The following is a 14,322-nucleotide window of genomic DNA, read 5'->3' on the forward strand; positions in this document are numbered from 1 at the left end:
CACAGAATTGGAGATCTTCAACTGAGGGGATCTAATGACTCCTCTCATACATTGGGATGCCCCTCTGAATAAACGACCCATGAGCAAATCCATGGTCACGTTTATATCATTGCTTTATCAACTCCGATGATTCTAAAACTACTCCCTCCCTGATTTTCCCAGAACTGTCCTGTTTCTCTTATTTGTGACAAAACCTCTCTTATGTCATTAAATCATAAAAATACCAAACCTGGAAATGTCCAGACAGCTTTCTTCTTTATAGACAAGAAGGTCAAGGGCTTACCCAAGATCACATGGGATCAGTCAGCCACAGAACTAGGACCAGAACCCAGGCCTCTGACTTCCAGACACAGGCTCTTTCTCTAGATCATCTGGAAGCTTAAGTGTTCATGTGGGAAGAGATTGGGAAAAAGGTTTTCTCTTTTCTTCTCCATTTCTAAGCTGAAATTGTCAGCAACAATCAGAAATTTCAGTTTGTTCTTTAGTCTCTTAAGTGTGATGGGTGGCCTGGTTCCTCATTAGGGAGTGAAGGCTGAATAAACGTCTTTCTGAAAGATGCATGGAACAAACCACTCCACTGTGAATACTTCCTTGAAAGAAAAAAAAAAGTGTGCTGAAGGTCAGTGCCCCAGTACCCAGCCAGGAAAGCAAACCTGCTGCTCCCAACTAAAAAGAGTTAATTCTCAGCTGACCAGACCACCAGACACAACCTGTCTGAGCCACTCACCAGGTTTTCCTCACACCCAAATTGATGCCAACTGCATTTTCCTACATGATGTTATAGCTCAGAGGAATTGACTTTGGATTGATTATCACTGAGTTAAGCTGAATTGTGGTTTGAGGTGCTCAAGTTCAGAGCCATAAATCTATTTGTATCCCTGTCATCCCTCCCCTGTCCCACTTTTATTCAACAATGTGGGTGGGGGTAGGGAGGATGAATTCAGACTCTGAAGTCGAGTAACAAAGTGTCTTCTCAAGGTCAACCAACAAGTTCACAGCAAAGATGGGTCTTGAACCCAGTTTTCTGGCTCCTATCCAGTGTTCCTAAGGATTTTTCCTGAGGAAAGATGACTCCCTAGCCTGCCATCCAAAGTCTACTTGCAGCCTTATTTCTTCTTACTTTGGTCAAATGGCAACTCCTTGCTCTTGCCTTGTTTTTCTGCCTAACTTAGCTCAAATATTCCCTCTTCCAAGAGGCTTGGCTGGGCTTGGCTGTCTCGGGCCCTCTTTTCTGGGCTTTCACAGTTACTGTGCCTTCCTTTGTCATCACTAAGATCATACTGTGTTGTCTCTGTCTACTTTGTGTGTCCATGGCTCCATCAGACTGGCAGCCCTGGGAGGGCTGTCATGGAGCCTGATTGTTTCTATTGAAAAGTGAACCCCACCCTTACCAGGAGCTCAGTGCTCCAGAAACAGGAGCCAGAAGGCAGCTTTCCCAGTAGGCCTTCAGTTGCTTGCTGAATCAGACAACCGGAAAGAAGGGGTCGTTAGCAATTAAATAGTTTTAGTTTAACCCTTTTCTTATACACAGAGGGCACACAAAAGGGAGAGTCAGAAACGGGCTGTGATTTGCCCAAGGCCACACAGTAAGTGAGTGACAGAACCAGAACTAGACTATTGGGTGGGGGAGGGGCGGATTATCACTTGGAGCCTCAGCAGAACCTCTGCCTGCCCTCCAGACTGGGGCCAGAGGCAAGACCAACCAAGTGATTTATTTGGTCACCCCAAAGGCACTGAAGCACTTCCCTAAACTTTCATTTTGTTAGAGTGCATCCATGCAACAGATAAAACAGGTGCTTAGGGGGGCGCCTGTGTGGCTCAGTCGGTTAAGCGTCTGACTTCGACTCAGGTCACGTTCTCACGGTCCGGTCCGTGAGTTCGAGCCCCGAGTCGGGCTCTGTGCTGATGGCTCGGAGCCAGGAGCCTGCTTCCGATTCTGTGTCTCCTTCTCTCTCTGCCCCTCCCCCATTCATGCTCTGTCTCTCTCTGTCTCAAAAATAAATAAACATTAAAAAAAACAAACAAACATGTGCTTAGGTGCCAACTAGATAGGAGCACTGAAAAAGGTTTTTGACAGAATTTAGTATTTGATAGTTTTCAAAAACACTGGTGTAGCATCATGGTAATAATCAGGAACTTTCTGGACTTCCTTACTTTTATTTTGTAGTTTAGATTGAGGGACTTATTTTGAATATATATCACAGGGGTGTTTTCAGTGCTTAAGGACACCAAAGGTATTGTTAGGGGACATTTCCTTGGTCGGGATTATCTGTGGGCCATGAGTTACAGTGCTGGCAGGGGACAGAGAAGGACAGAAAAACCTATTACTGGAATGTCCAATGTGATGCTGCACTTCACATACACCCTCTCCTCTCATCCTCCAGGCCTGCCAGGGAGTGGTTATGCCCCTTGAACAAAGGAGAAACTGAGGGTCAGTCTGAGGTCAGGGCTGAGGAGGGTGAGAGCAGAAGGAGTTCTGGAGCCAGCCTGCTGCAAAGGACTGAGCCCTGCCTGGCAACCAAGAGTGCTGGCTCTTGGACCAGCTCTGCCACAAGCCTGCTGTGACTTTGGACCCTCGAGCCTCAGTTTTCCCACCTGTAAAAGGAGGGCTTTGGAAGAGATGGTCTCCTCTAGCTCAGCTAGCATTTTGGTGTGTGCCCTCTGTGTTTGGCCCAATGAGGGGTCAGAATGGCCATCTCGTGCCGCCAGCCTCTGAGGAAGGAAAGCAAGGGCCCTGTGGCATGTTTAATCTTTACAGCCATTGTGTCATTGTGCTTCACTACAACTCCCGAAGCCACACCATCCTCTCACAATATTTCCAGTATCTTCTGTCATTCCCATAGCCGAGGAACAGGATATGTGTGCATGACAGAGTTTGTGTTCATTAACTGGAGTTAGAAAGTCCTGGGTTTCCGTTTTGGCTTCAGCACTTTCCACTTTCCCTCTCTGCACTGTAATTCCCTCCTCTGTGACTCATAGTGTTACAGATGCCTCACTAAATATTTCCATTTCCTTCACTGTCATCGACCTTGCCTCTCTGTGAGAAGCTCTCTTACGAGATCATCAGCCTCTTGCTTGTGACTGCATAACCCTGCTTGTCCCATCAGGGTGTCTAGCCCAGGGCCACACAGACCATGTGTGCACACTGGGATCCTGATGTTCACCCATCAGTACATGTCCCTGGGCTCCTCACTGTGGCTGTACACATCCCTGGCCACTCTGAGGCTGTCCGTTCACCCCAGCCTTTGCCTGCTTCTGCACACTCCATCCCCGGCTCAGCTCACCTTCAAGGCTGATCCACCTTGGTGCTTGGTGTCTTCTGTGTAGTCATCACACTTGGCCCTGGGGGAAGAGCCAGGTAGGAGCTGGGCCACGCATGGCCCATTAAACCCTGGAGTCAGGGCCTGCTGGGGCCCCTCCCTCAAGTTTGTTCCCTCTAAGAGACCCCACGCCCACCAGCTGGGAACAACTTCCTCGGTGGAGCAGGGGACTTGGCCCTGGGCTTTGCAGGTAATGGAAACAACATCATTAACAACCCTCCTGGGTCCCAGAACTTTATCAGCAATGGAACAGTTTAATTCTTGTTTTTCCATCAGGCCTCACAACAGCCAGGGAAGACAAGCAGAGCCAGGATTGTCCCTACTATCAGACGTTTGAGGAAACAGATCTAGAGAAGTGAAGTGACTTACTAGCCCAAGGTCACAGGAGTGACAGCTGGTAGAGCTGGGATTTGGACCCAATTCCTGTTGAGTGGTTCAGCAGCACATCAATTAATGGCTGACACCTGAGTTCTTTCCAGTGATGTCACCTTGAACAAATCCCTTAGCCTCACTGGGCCTTTACTTCCTTTCCTGTGAAAAGGGTATATAAAAATTCTGCCTAACCCACAGGCTCCTGGGAAGTTTTCGGTACTTAGCTCAGTGCCTCCCACACAGTAAACCAGTAAGTGACAGCTGAGATTTTTGACCAACCGAAATAGTAAAACCCTGTTGTGTGATTGGAGCACACTACTCCTCGGGCGCAATGAGGATCTTGGGGGTTCTGTGGGAAGAATGTGAGGTGGGGGTCTGTGCCCTAGCCCCAGCCAGTGCCAGGCCAACCCTTTGTACCTCAGTCTTTCAGATTCCTTCCTTTAGCTCCATTGCTCTCAGTTTCTGACTCTTGTCATTCTTTTACTAATCTGTATAAAATTTAAACAATTTTTTAAAATTTCACAAGTAATAAATAGATCCTATTGTAAAGTATCTTAATCAATATGGAGATTTATTTATGGAGTAAAAAGTGAATGTTTTCTTCACACCAGACCTTCCTCATATTTCCTCTCCCCTCCCCTCCCCAGAGGTAATGATTTGGTGTGTTCCTTCCAGATCTTTTCTAAGCATGGGGGGGGGGCGAGTTGTTTTGTTTTTCTTTTGGGGAGAGGGGGTTGTTTTGTTTTTCTTTTAACATAAATAGAATCATTTTGCTCTTGATGGCATCATTTATATTCCAAATTACTAAGTTTTGGAACCTTTCCATCTGACATACTTCATTCTTTTTATCTGATGTTTGGTATTTCATAATATGGATATGACATAGACTGTTCATTTCCCTGCCAACGAACATCTAGGTTGTGCACAATTATTGCTATTATGAACAATATTATTATTAATGTCCTTTTAACATGAATCTGGGGGATGGGCACCCAGATATTTGTCTCAGATCCTTAGAAGTAGAACTTCTGGGCCAAGCAGCAAGCACATTTTAAAATGGAATAATAATAGGGTGTGCATGTGCAGGGACTGTCCGGTTTCAAACATAGAGGCTTCGAGACCATGAACCTCAGAAATGACTGAGATGACCTTGCTGCGCCTGATGCTGCTGCCCAGAACAGAGGAAGACCATGCGCGAGCGATTCATTTCAGCCCACAGAAAGGACCTGCATAATAGATGTCGACTGTAGATACACAACTGCAGGACGCAAGATTACTAAGCCATTGGCAGCTTGATGGAAACCAAAAGAATGATACAGCAGAGACTACAGCCCCTTCTGATCTAACCAATGTCACAATGGGACTGAAGATGGTTTTGGAAATTTCTTTGAATAACAAACCAGAACTTTTTTTGCTATTTTGTCCTCTCCAGATCTTCTCCTTCCGACTGAAGAGAGGAATTTTGGTTTGGGATAAATTTGTATATGTGGATCTTTGCTTCAGTGCCATAAAGGTAAATGCTGAAGGTTTTTCTGGAGGAGAAGATCTAACCATTCTTAAGTTAAAGGCAAAGAATCCCGCAGAACCACCGGACTGTTAGGTGGATTCTTTTGTTCTGTTCTGTTTTGTTCAGACACTACAGAGCTCCTTAACAAACACCCAGAACCATGGTAGCTGCACTTGGGAGCATAGCATAACGTGTAGACTTTGCCAAATCACTATGTTATAACATTGTGTGTTAACTATACTTCAAAAAAAAATTTTTTTTAACCAGGTCTGTACAAAAACAAAACAAAAAACCACCCAGAGCCAGCTTTTGGCAGCATGAGAAGGACTAAGGGCTTCCCAGGATGTCCCCTATGAAACTAACGAAGGGGTGTGATTTCTTGGAGGGAAGCGGTCACATGGAGCCCAATGGTCAGTAGAACTGCAGTAGGTAGGAGAAAACAAACAAAAACCAAGACTTTGCTTCCTTTTAGGTTCCCAATTTTCTTTTGTTTTACTTACAAAAGTGAGCCCAAAACAGGAGAGCCAAACTGTTGGCTGGGATTTCTTTGTAAAAAGCCAACATTTTAAGACTTACTAGTATAACATCATGGGATAAAATATGATTTACTTCATTACCTCTGAGAAGAAAAGTGTTCTCAGGCTTCTAGGAAATGACAGGCTGTTCTATAGCCATGGTAACACATAGTCTTCAGAACTTGTTTTAAACCTGTTGTATTGTTTAATGACTGCTTCCCACCAGCATGCAAGCTCCTGAAAGCCAGCCAGTTGAAAAGTCAGCCGCCCAGCAACAGCTTCACTCCAGCAAACCACACTTCCACCGCTACATGCAAACCATTCCCTCGATGCTGGCACCCCTGAAGGTCCAGCAGCCTCTCATCTCCGTGTTGTCCACAACCCTGTGTAAGATCAGCTCGCCTTGTCGCTCCAAACCAGACTGTGCCATAAATGATAGCATTCCCATGCTTAAGCTAATGATTAGGTTCAGCCTTTTGTTTCAGAGTTGGCGTGGTGGTCTCTTCCTTTAACATTTTGTAATTATTTCTCTTTGGTTCATAGTAATGTTCTCTCTCTCATTTTTTATTTTGGTAATTGGGGATCTTCTCTCTTTTTTCTTAGTCACTCTACCTAAATGTGTGTCAATTTTGTTGATGTATTCAAAGAACAAATCTTAGTTTTGTCAATTCTTTCCATTCTCTTTTCATTTATTTCCACTCTAATCTATATTTAGTTATCTTCTGCCTACTGCTTGCTTTGAATTTAGTTTGCTTTTCTAAGTTCTTTTTTTAAAAATTTTTATGTTTATTTATTTTGGAGAGAGAGAGAGCAGGGAAGGTGCAGAGAGAGATGGGGACACAGAATTCGAAGCAGGCTCCAGGCTCTGAGCTGTCAGCACAGACCCTGATGCAGGGCTCGAACCTACAGATGGCAAGATCATAACCTGAGCTGAAGTCGGATGCTTAATGGATGGAGCCACCCAGGTGCCCCTCTTTTATAAGTTCTTAAAGTTAAAAATTAGGCTATTAACTATTGGTTGAAATGGGTGATGGGGATTAAGGATGGCACTTGTTGGGATGAGCACCGGGTGTTGTATGTAAGTGATGAATCACTATATTCTACTCCCAAAACTAACACTACACTATGTGTTAACTAACTGGAATTAAAATAAAAACTTGAAAAAAATAGGCTATTAATTTGAAATTTTTATTCTTTTTCTAATGAGCATTTCCAGTTCTACATTTTCCTCAAAGCACTTGTTTTAGCTACATCCTATGATTTTTGTATGCTGTGTTTTCATTTTACTTAGCTCAAGATATTTTCCAATTTTCCTCGTGATTTCTTTCTTGACCCATTGGTTATTCAGGGGGGTGCTCTTTAATTTCCAAATATTTGTGGAAGTAGCATTCGGTGATAGAGTTTATTATTTTAAAGATAGCACAGAAAAACATGGGCAGGTTATTTAAAACACATAGGGCTTGGAACCAAAAAATCTAGTTTAGAAATAATGACGGCTTCAAAGTTGAAACTAGACAAGGTAGCACAGACAATTCTCAGAATATATTTGAAGAACACATAAGAGGAAGATAAAAGAGATTAAACTGAACCACGCTGCTGGAAATATAAACAGCCCCAAATAAGAATTTAGCATACTAGGAGCATTTTACTTACCATCAAGAATATAAGGAATTAATGCAGAGGAAATGGTATTACCATAAATATCGTTCTTATAATGGAGTCATAATCTCATGACTACCTAAGTATTTTCACCACGTGTAACTGATAAGTGGAGCCAGCTTTAGAGCTTAACGTTGTAATTGAGTTCAGAAGTGATTTAAACTAGCTTTTGAAATCTTAGAATTCACTTTTTAGTGCTTTTTCTTCCTTCTTCTCCCTGTAACATTGAGATATACAATATAGCACATAGTACACTCATGACATATATAGTTACTATATAAATGACCTTATGTCTTTTAGCTGACGGATTTTATTATCTTGACAAGAAGCATAGGTAGCCATTGATGAGGACAGATAAACGATCAGATTTTTTAAAAAATCAAATCGTTGCTGCCTGTAAAACAAGTTGGCCTATGTAATTATCCTAATGATTGGTTAAAAAAAAAAACAAAAAAAAAAAAAAAAAAAAACTCCACTGGGAAGAATCCATAACATTGGGATATCAGTCATACATACCCTGACTCAGGATGAGCCCTGCACCCTTAGGAAAAAGTGAGGTGGATTTTAAGAAAGTATTTTCCTGATGTAGGTGTACCTTATCTGAGCTTAGTGTAAAAGGGATCCACAGACCTTGATTCTGACAGGTCATTCAATATGTCCCTGGTTTGTTCCCTCCTCTCCTCTTCCAGATGACTTTTTCAAACCTTCTCTTCTCTCCATGATCCACAACACCTCTTCCCATTGTCCCTCCAGCAAACAGGAAGGAAATGCACAGAGTCCCTTTGCACACCCGCCCACCTGCCAGCATCCATGCCCACAGTCTGTCTTCCCGCCTATTCCCATGGACTAATTCTTCTTCATGTTCCTACCTAAAGCTGGTCACTCCAGCAATGCCCCCTCCCTCTCTCACCACCCATTTTTTTGCTTACCTTGAACAAAAACTTGATCTCTGCAAACTGTTGATTAAAGTTTCAAAATCAAAGTGCAGAACGGTCTTATAGTATGCTAATGCTACTATTTCCCTAAGGAAGAGATAATATAGCCATATTTATATATTATACATATGTGTGTAAGCATACAGATTTGCTTCTATTAAAATGAAAAAGAAAAAATATGAATAAAAACAATTTATGTAAAGGGCATGCAAACAGATGGAGGGAGTAGAAATGGAGGGGAGAATTCACTAACGATGCCTTGTTTCATAATTTTGACTTAAAATTGTTATCATTGTGACTTTAAAAGTCTATTAAAGACTATTTTGCTATTTACTGAAATTTGCTATTTGCTATTTACTGAAATTCTCACTCTCTGTTAATGCCCTTGCATAAATCACATGCTGCATCTTTATCACAATTTTCTAAGGAGGGTTTTCTTCCCTTTAACACATGCAACAAAAATGTCACTGTCTGTGCCACTCACTTTTCTGAGAATGGTCTTCCTTCCTGCCTTTTTGGGGGGCGCTGTAGTTCTGCCCATTCCAGAGACTTTTTTTTTTGACCTGTGTGATTCCTGAAGAGAACTGAGTGGCAAAGTCTTTTGGGTTTGATTGTGAACTCCGTTTCTTGACTGAGGGGGTCCAAGCTAAAAATCAACACCCCATGATAGATAGCAGCCAGCATGCCACACAGCCTCCTGGCCAGCTCTAGAATGAAACCTCTCTTTCTCTGATGGGAGCAGCTCAGGGCTTCCGTTCAATCAGTCCACATCCACCATGTTGTTAACTCCATGAGGACTCCCAAACCACACTGTGCTATTTCTGCCCTTGTCTGTCTTCCTCACTAGATATCGTAAACAAATTGAGGGCAGCGACTGTCCTGATTTCTCTCTGCATCTCTAGCTTCTATTAGCATGGTCTAGCACCTTCCAAAGGCTAATTAAAATTTTCTTTAAAAAAATTTTTTTTAATGTTTTATTTATTTTTAAGACAGAGAGAACACAGAGCATGAGTAGGGATGAGGCAGAGAGAGAGGGAGACACAGAATCTGAAGCAGGCTCCAGGCTCTGAGCTGTGAGCACAGATCCTGACACGGGGCTCAAACTCACAAACTGTGAGATCATGACCTGAGCCGAAGTCGGATGCTTAACCAACTGAGCCACCCAGGCAGCCTGCCAATTAAAATTTTCTTAAGTGAATGGACAAATGGGGAAAATTGTATTCAGCAGCTTGATGCTTACTGTGAATGTGAAAACCACCTCAAGTCACCATACCCACGGAAAGACTTGGAGCGAACTTTGAGAAATACTTTGGCAGCCTCTGCCCAATGGAATGATGCCTTGTAAGAGTTTATTATAAAATACAATATTCACATAGAACAAACATATATAAAGTCTAATATACAGTTTAATTGTAAAGTAAACACCATGTCATCACCATCCATGGGAGAATGAAACATTGCCAACACCTCATAAGGCCCCAGGTGCTCCTCCTTGATTACAACCCTCTCCCTCTCTTACAGAAATAACCCTGGGGCACCTGAGTGGCTCATTCGGTTAAGCCCATCTGACTCTCGGTTTCAGCTCAGGTCATGATCTCGTGGTTTGTAAGTTCGAGCCCTGTGTGGAGCTCTGGGCTGGGTCGGGCTCTGTGCTGGTAGCAAGGAGCTTGCTTGGGATCCTCTCTCTGCCCCTCCCGTGCTTGCACATTCTCTCTCACAAAATAAGTAAGTTTAAACAAATAAATAAACAAGATAATTTTTTAAAAAAGAACCCCAGGGGCGCCTGGGTGGCTCAGTTGGTTAAGCATCTGACTTTGGCTCAGGTCATGATCTTACGGTCGGTGAGTTCAAGCCCCGCTTCGAGCTCTGTGCTGACAGCTCAGAGCTGGGAGTCTGCTTCAGATTCTGTGTCTCCCTCTCTCTCTGCCCCTCCTTTGCTCATGCTGTTTGTCTCACTTTCTCTCTCTCTCAAAAGTAAATAAAGATTAAAAAAATTTTAAAAAAAGAACCCCACTTTTCATTTTTATAAGAAATATGCCTTCTCTTCACAATGTATGCCATCTGTATGCATTTATAAAAAAATGTAGTTTAAGATACCAAATGTTTTCACGCATGTGAATCCTGAGAAACTTAACAGAAGACCATGGGTGAGAGGAAGGGGGAAAAAAAAGTTACAGAGAGGGAGGGAGACAAACCATAAGAGACTCTTAAATACTGAGAACAAACTGAGGGTTGATGGGGGGTTGGGGAGAGGGAAAAGTGGGTGATGGACATTGAGGAGAGCACCTGTTGGGATGAGCATTGGGTGTTGCATGGAAACCAATTTGAAAATGAATTATATTTAATATAAAAAAATGTAGTTTAGCCTTGCCTGTCTTTAAACTTTATATAAGTGGCATCATATCATATATATCTTTTTCAGTCATAATTTTTTTGCTCAACACTTTGTGAGATTCCTCATGTTGTAGTGCATATACGTAGTTCATATGTATGCCATATTTTATTGGCATCCAGTGTTACATCTAAGGAAAATTTTACAAGTTATAGAAATGCTGCCATGCCAGATAATAAAGTATGTGGATCTTCAACATGATAAGACAGTGATGAAGTGTTTTCCAAAGTGGTTGTACTTACAAACACTCCTACTATCAAAGTGTGAGGGTTCCATCAACCCATATGCTCCCTATATTGGATATTGTCAGACTTGGACATTTTAGCCCATCTGATGGGTTTTCTAGTGGTAACTATTTGTTGTTGTAATTTGCACTTCTCCTGTTACTACTAGGTTGAGTGTGTTTTCTTAGACTTACTGGTCACCTGATTGTGAAGCATCTTGCTAATTTTCCTTATGACTTGACTATTTCTAAAAATTGACCTGAATTAATTCTCTCTATATTCTGGATGAATCCTGGGTCCTTTCCTTGGTGATATGCATTGCAAATAACTTTTTCTGTTCTGGAGCTCAGCATTCCACTCTCTCTTTGGTGCCTTTTGATGAACAGAAATTCTACATTTTAAAAGCAGTCAAATTTATCATTTTTTTCCCCTAGGTCTAGAGTTTTTGAAAAATCTTGCTTAAGAAATACCTCCCTGGGGCGCCTGGGTGGCTCAGTCAGTTAAGCGTTTGACTTTGGCTCAGGTCATGATCTCACAGTTCATTAGTTTAAGCCCCTCACTGGGCTCTGTGCTGACAGCTCAGAGCCTGGAGCCTGCTTCGGATTCTGTGTCTCCCTCTCTCTCTGCCACTCCCCTGCTCATACTCTCTCTCTCTCTCTATCTCAAAAATAATAAAAATAAAAACATTTAAAAAAAGAGAAATACCTCCCCATCCCAAGATGAGAGCTATACTCTTCTATATATTTTTATAGTTTTGCCTTTCATATTTAGATATTTAATGATTATTTAATGCTTGCTTGAGGTAAGGGACAAATTTCATGTGGATACCTGATGGTATTAATACCATTTATTATATGTCCATCTTTCACACCGCTCTGCTGTGTCATGTTCATATATTTAAGGGTCTGATTCTGGGCTCTCTATTCTGTTCTATTGATCTACATTCTACCCATGTCTTAATAACTAACTTTTCTGTGTTCTCATATTTATTACTATTTTAGCATTATTATATTAAAAAATCTATTTGATACTTTTATGAGACTGACTCACTGCCCAGCGTGTTAAGAAGGTGATAATTTTGATACTTTTAAGAAAATACTTCTTCTGTTTTATCTGACCTTTTTCTTTCCACAGAAGGGTTGATTTCATAGCCAATATATCATTAATGGAAATGGAAGTCTCAATGGTATATTTTGGGCCCTACTCTAAGGCACTCTTCCCTTCAAAAAACATTTTTGATGACATAATTTATTTTTAGCACACCGGTATCCTGGGAACAAAATTAACTACATCTAAGAATCAAGGGTCCCTCCAATGCCCTGGGTCCCAGGGACATGCCATTCTGATGATGGCTGCTTTGACATCCTTGTTCCTCAGCACGTAGATGAGAAGGTTGAGGACAGCTGTGAGAATAGCATATACCACATTGCCCATGATGTGGAAGTCGAGTGGCAGGTTAGCTCTGTGGGCCACATAGGCTATGGCAATGGATAAGTAGTAGGTGCCAACCACCAGGAGGTGGGAGCTGTAGGTGGAGAAGACTTCTGAGCGTCCTTCTCGGGAGCTGATGTGAAGCACCGAGGCCAGGATGTGGGCATAGGAGAGAAGCACCAGGACAAGGGGCAAGAAGGATACTGCCATGGCAATACAGAAGCCCATGAGGCATGGTGTCTGAGCAAGAGACCTGGACCACAGCCAGGTGGTCACAGAAGCAGTGATAGATGTGAGCAGTGTTGTCAAAAGCCATGTGGGAAGTCTGCACCACTGCTGGGTTGGCCAGGAGGAGGGCAGTGAGCCAGGCACAGGCTGCCAGTGCAGCATTGATCTGTGGAGTCATGAGGACAGGGTAGTGCAGTGGGTGGCAGACAGCCACATAGCGGTCATAGGCCATGACCACCAGGATGAAGGCTTCTGAGCAGGAGAAGCTATGGAAGAGGTACATCTGCAGGAAGCAGGCAGGGAAGCTGAGGAAGTGGTCCCCAAGTAAGAATAAGGATGACATTTTGGGGACGACGGTTGTAGTAGAATGTCCAAGGCTCAGAGCTGATCAGGAAGAAGTACATGGGCTTGTGGAGGCTGGGCTCTGCCACCACAGCCAACAGGATCAGGCATTTCCCAGCAGGATGAGCAGGTAGATTAAGAGGAAAATCAAGAAGACAGGGAGGAAGAAAGATTCATGCAGAGACAGGATGCCTACCAGGTAGAAGACCAGTGAGTAGTTCTCTGATCCATTACAGATGGCTTCCATCAGCACATATCTAGAAACCAGAACAATCAGGGAAACATTAGCTAGAACATTCATCTTTCCCTTTTCAACCATAGATCTCAATCCCAATAGTTTCTTTGAGTCTAGAATTTCATTTCACATCTAAGATGCCCATAATGATGAGGTGTCTAATGAGCAATGCTTGAAAGAGCTGGTCCTGTCTGGGGGAAGAAAAGTGGACACAAACACCTGAAGGGCTGTTAAAGGGCAGCCATGCTTACCAAGAACTAGTGCTAGTGTTAGTAGCTCCAGGAGCCCAGAGTTCAGCCCCACACATGGAATAAGTTTCTTACAGTTAGAACTATCCCATTAGGTACAAATTTGGCCTGAAAATTAGTAGATTCCATATAACTAGAGGTATGCAGGCTGGGGGCTTTTTGGCTGAAATGCTACAGAGAGATTTTAATATCTGGGTAAGAGCTAGATTACAAAACTTTTATGCAGCCTTCTAACCCTAGATCCATTGGTTCTTAAAAAAAAAAAGTAACATAAATGAATCACATCAATCAGATAGTGGAGTTTCGTGGGCAGACATATTCCATCCAAGAGAATAAGTCTTGGGAAGCATCCATTTCAGTTCAAATGTCAATTAAAAATCAAGTAGCTACTTTGTTAGTTCAGTAGCTCCTTTAAGGCTATCTTGTGTGGTAGCCTACCTCCTGCCACCGTGGGTGAAGGAACATTCTTGGTATGAAATGTGGATGAGCCCCTCATTGGATTTTGCTCTCTGTCAGCGCTAGAATCTTGAGTGCAGTCATTTGTCACAAGCCCATCAAGTCCAGAGATATCTACATAGCAGTTCCTGGTGGAGTTCTTTAACCTGAGACCTCATAAGGACAATGGGATCACTGGTTGATAATGACAAAGCAAGGGCCTGGGTGACTCAGTCACTTGAGCATCTGACTTCGGCTCAGGTTGTGATCTCATGGTTGGTGAGTTGGAGTCCTGTATCAGGTTCCCTGTTGTTAGTGTGGAGCCTGCTTGGGATCCTCTCCTCGCCTCCTCACTCTCTGCCCCTCCCCTGCTTTCGCTCTCTCTCTCCCTCAGAAATAAAATAAAACATATGAAAAGAGAGAGAGAGAGAACAACGAAGCTAAAGTCTGTGGTAAAAACCTACATACCTTACTCTAAG

The 14,322-nt window shown here is 42.8% G+C and overlaps 1 pseudogene; it reads right to left on the bottom strand.

Moving 5' to 3' along the window:
• Nucleotides 1-12,223: 12,223 nt before the first annotated feature.
• On the bottom strand, nt 12,224-13,172 carry LOC125929383 (olfactory receptor 2AT4-like; annotated as a pseudogene).
• Between the last annotated feature and the right edge of the window lie 1,150 nt (nt 13,173-14,322).

Source organism: Panthera uncia, chromosome D1 (genome assembly GCF_023721935.1).
Source record: "Panthera uncia isolate 11264 chromosome D1, Puncia_PCG_1.0, whole genome shotgun sequence".
Taxonomy (NCBI): Eukaryota; Metazoa; Chordata; class Mammalia; order Carnivora; family Felidae; genus Panthera; species Panthera uncia.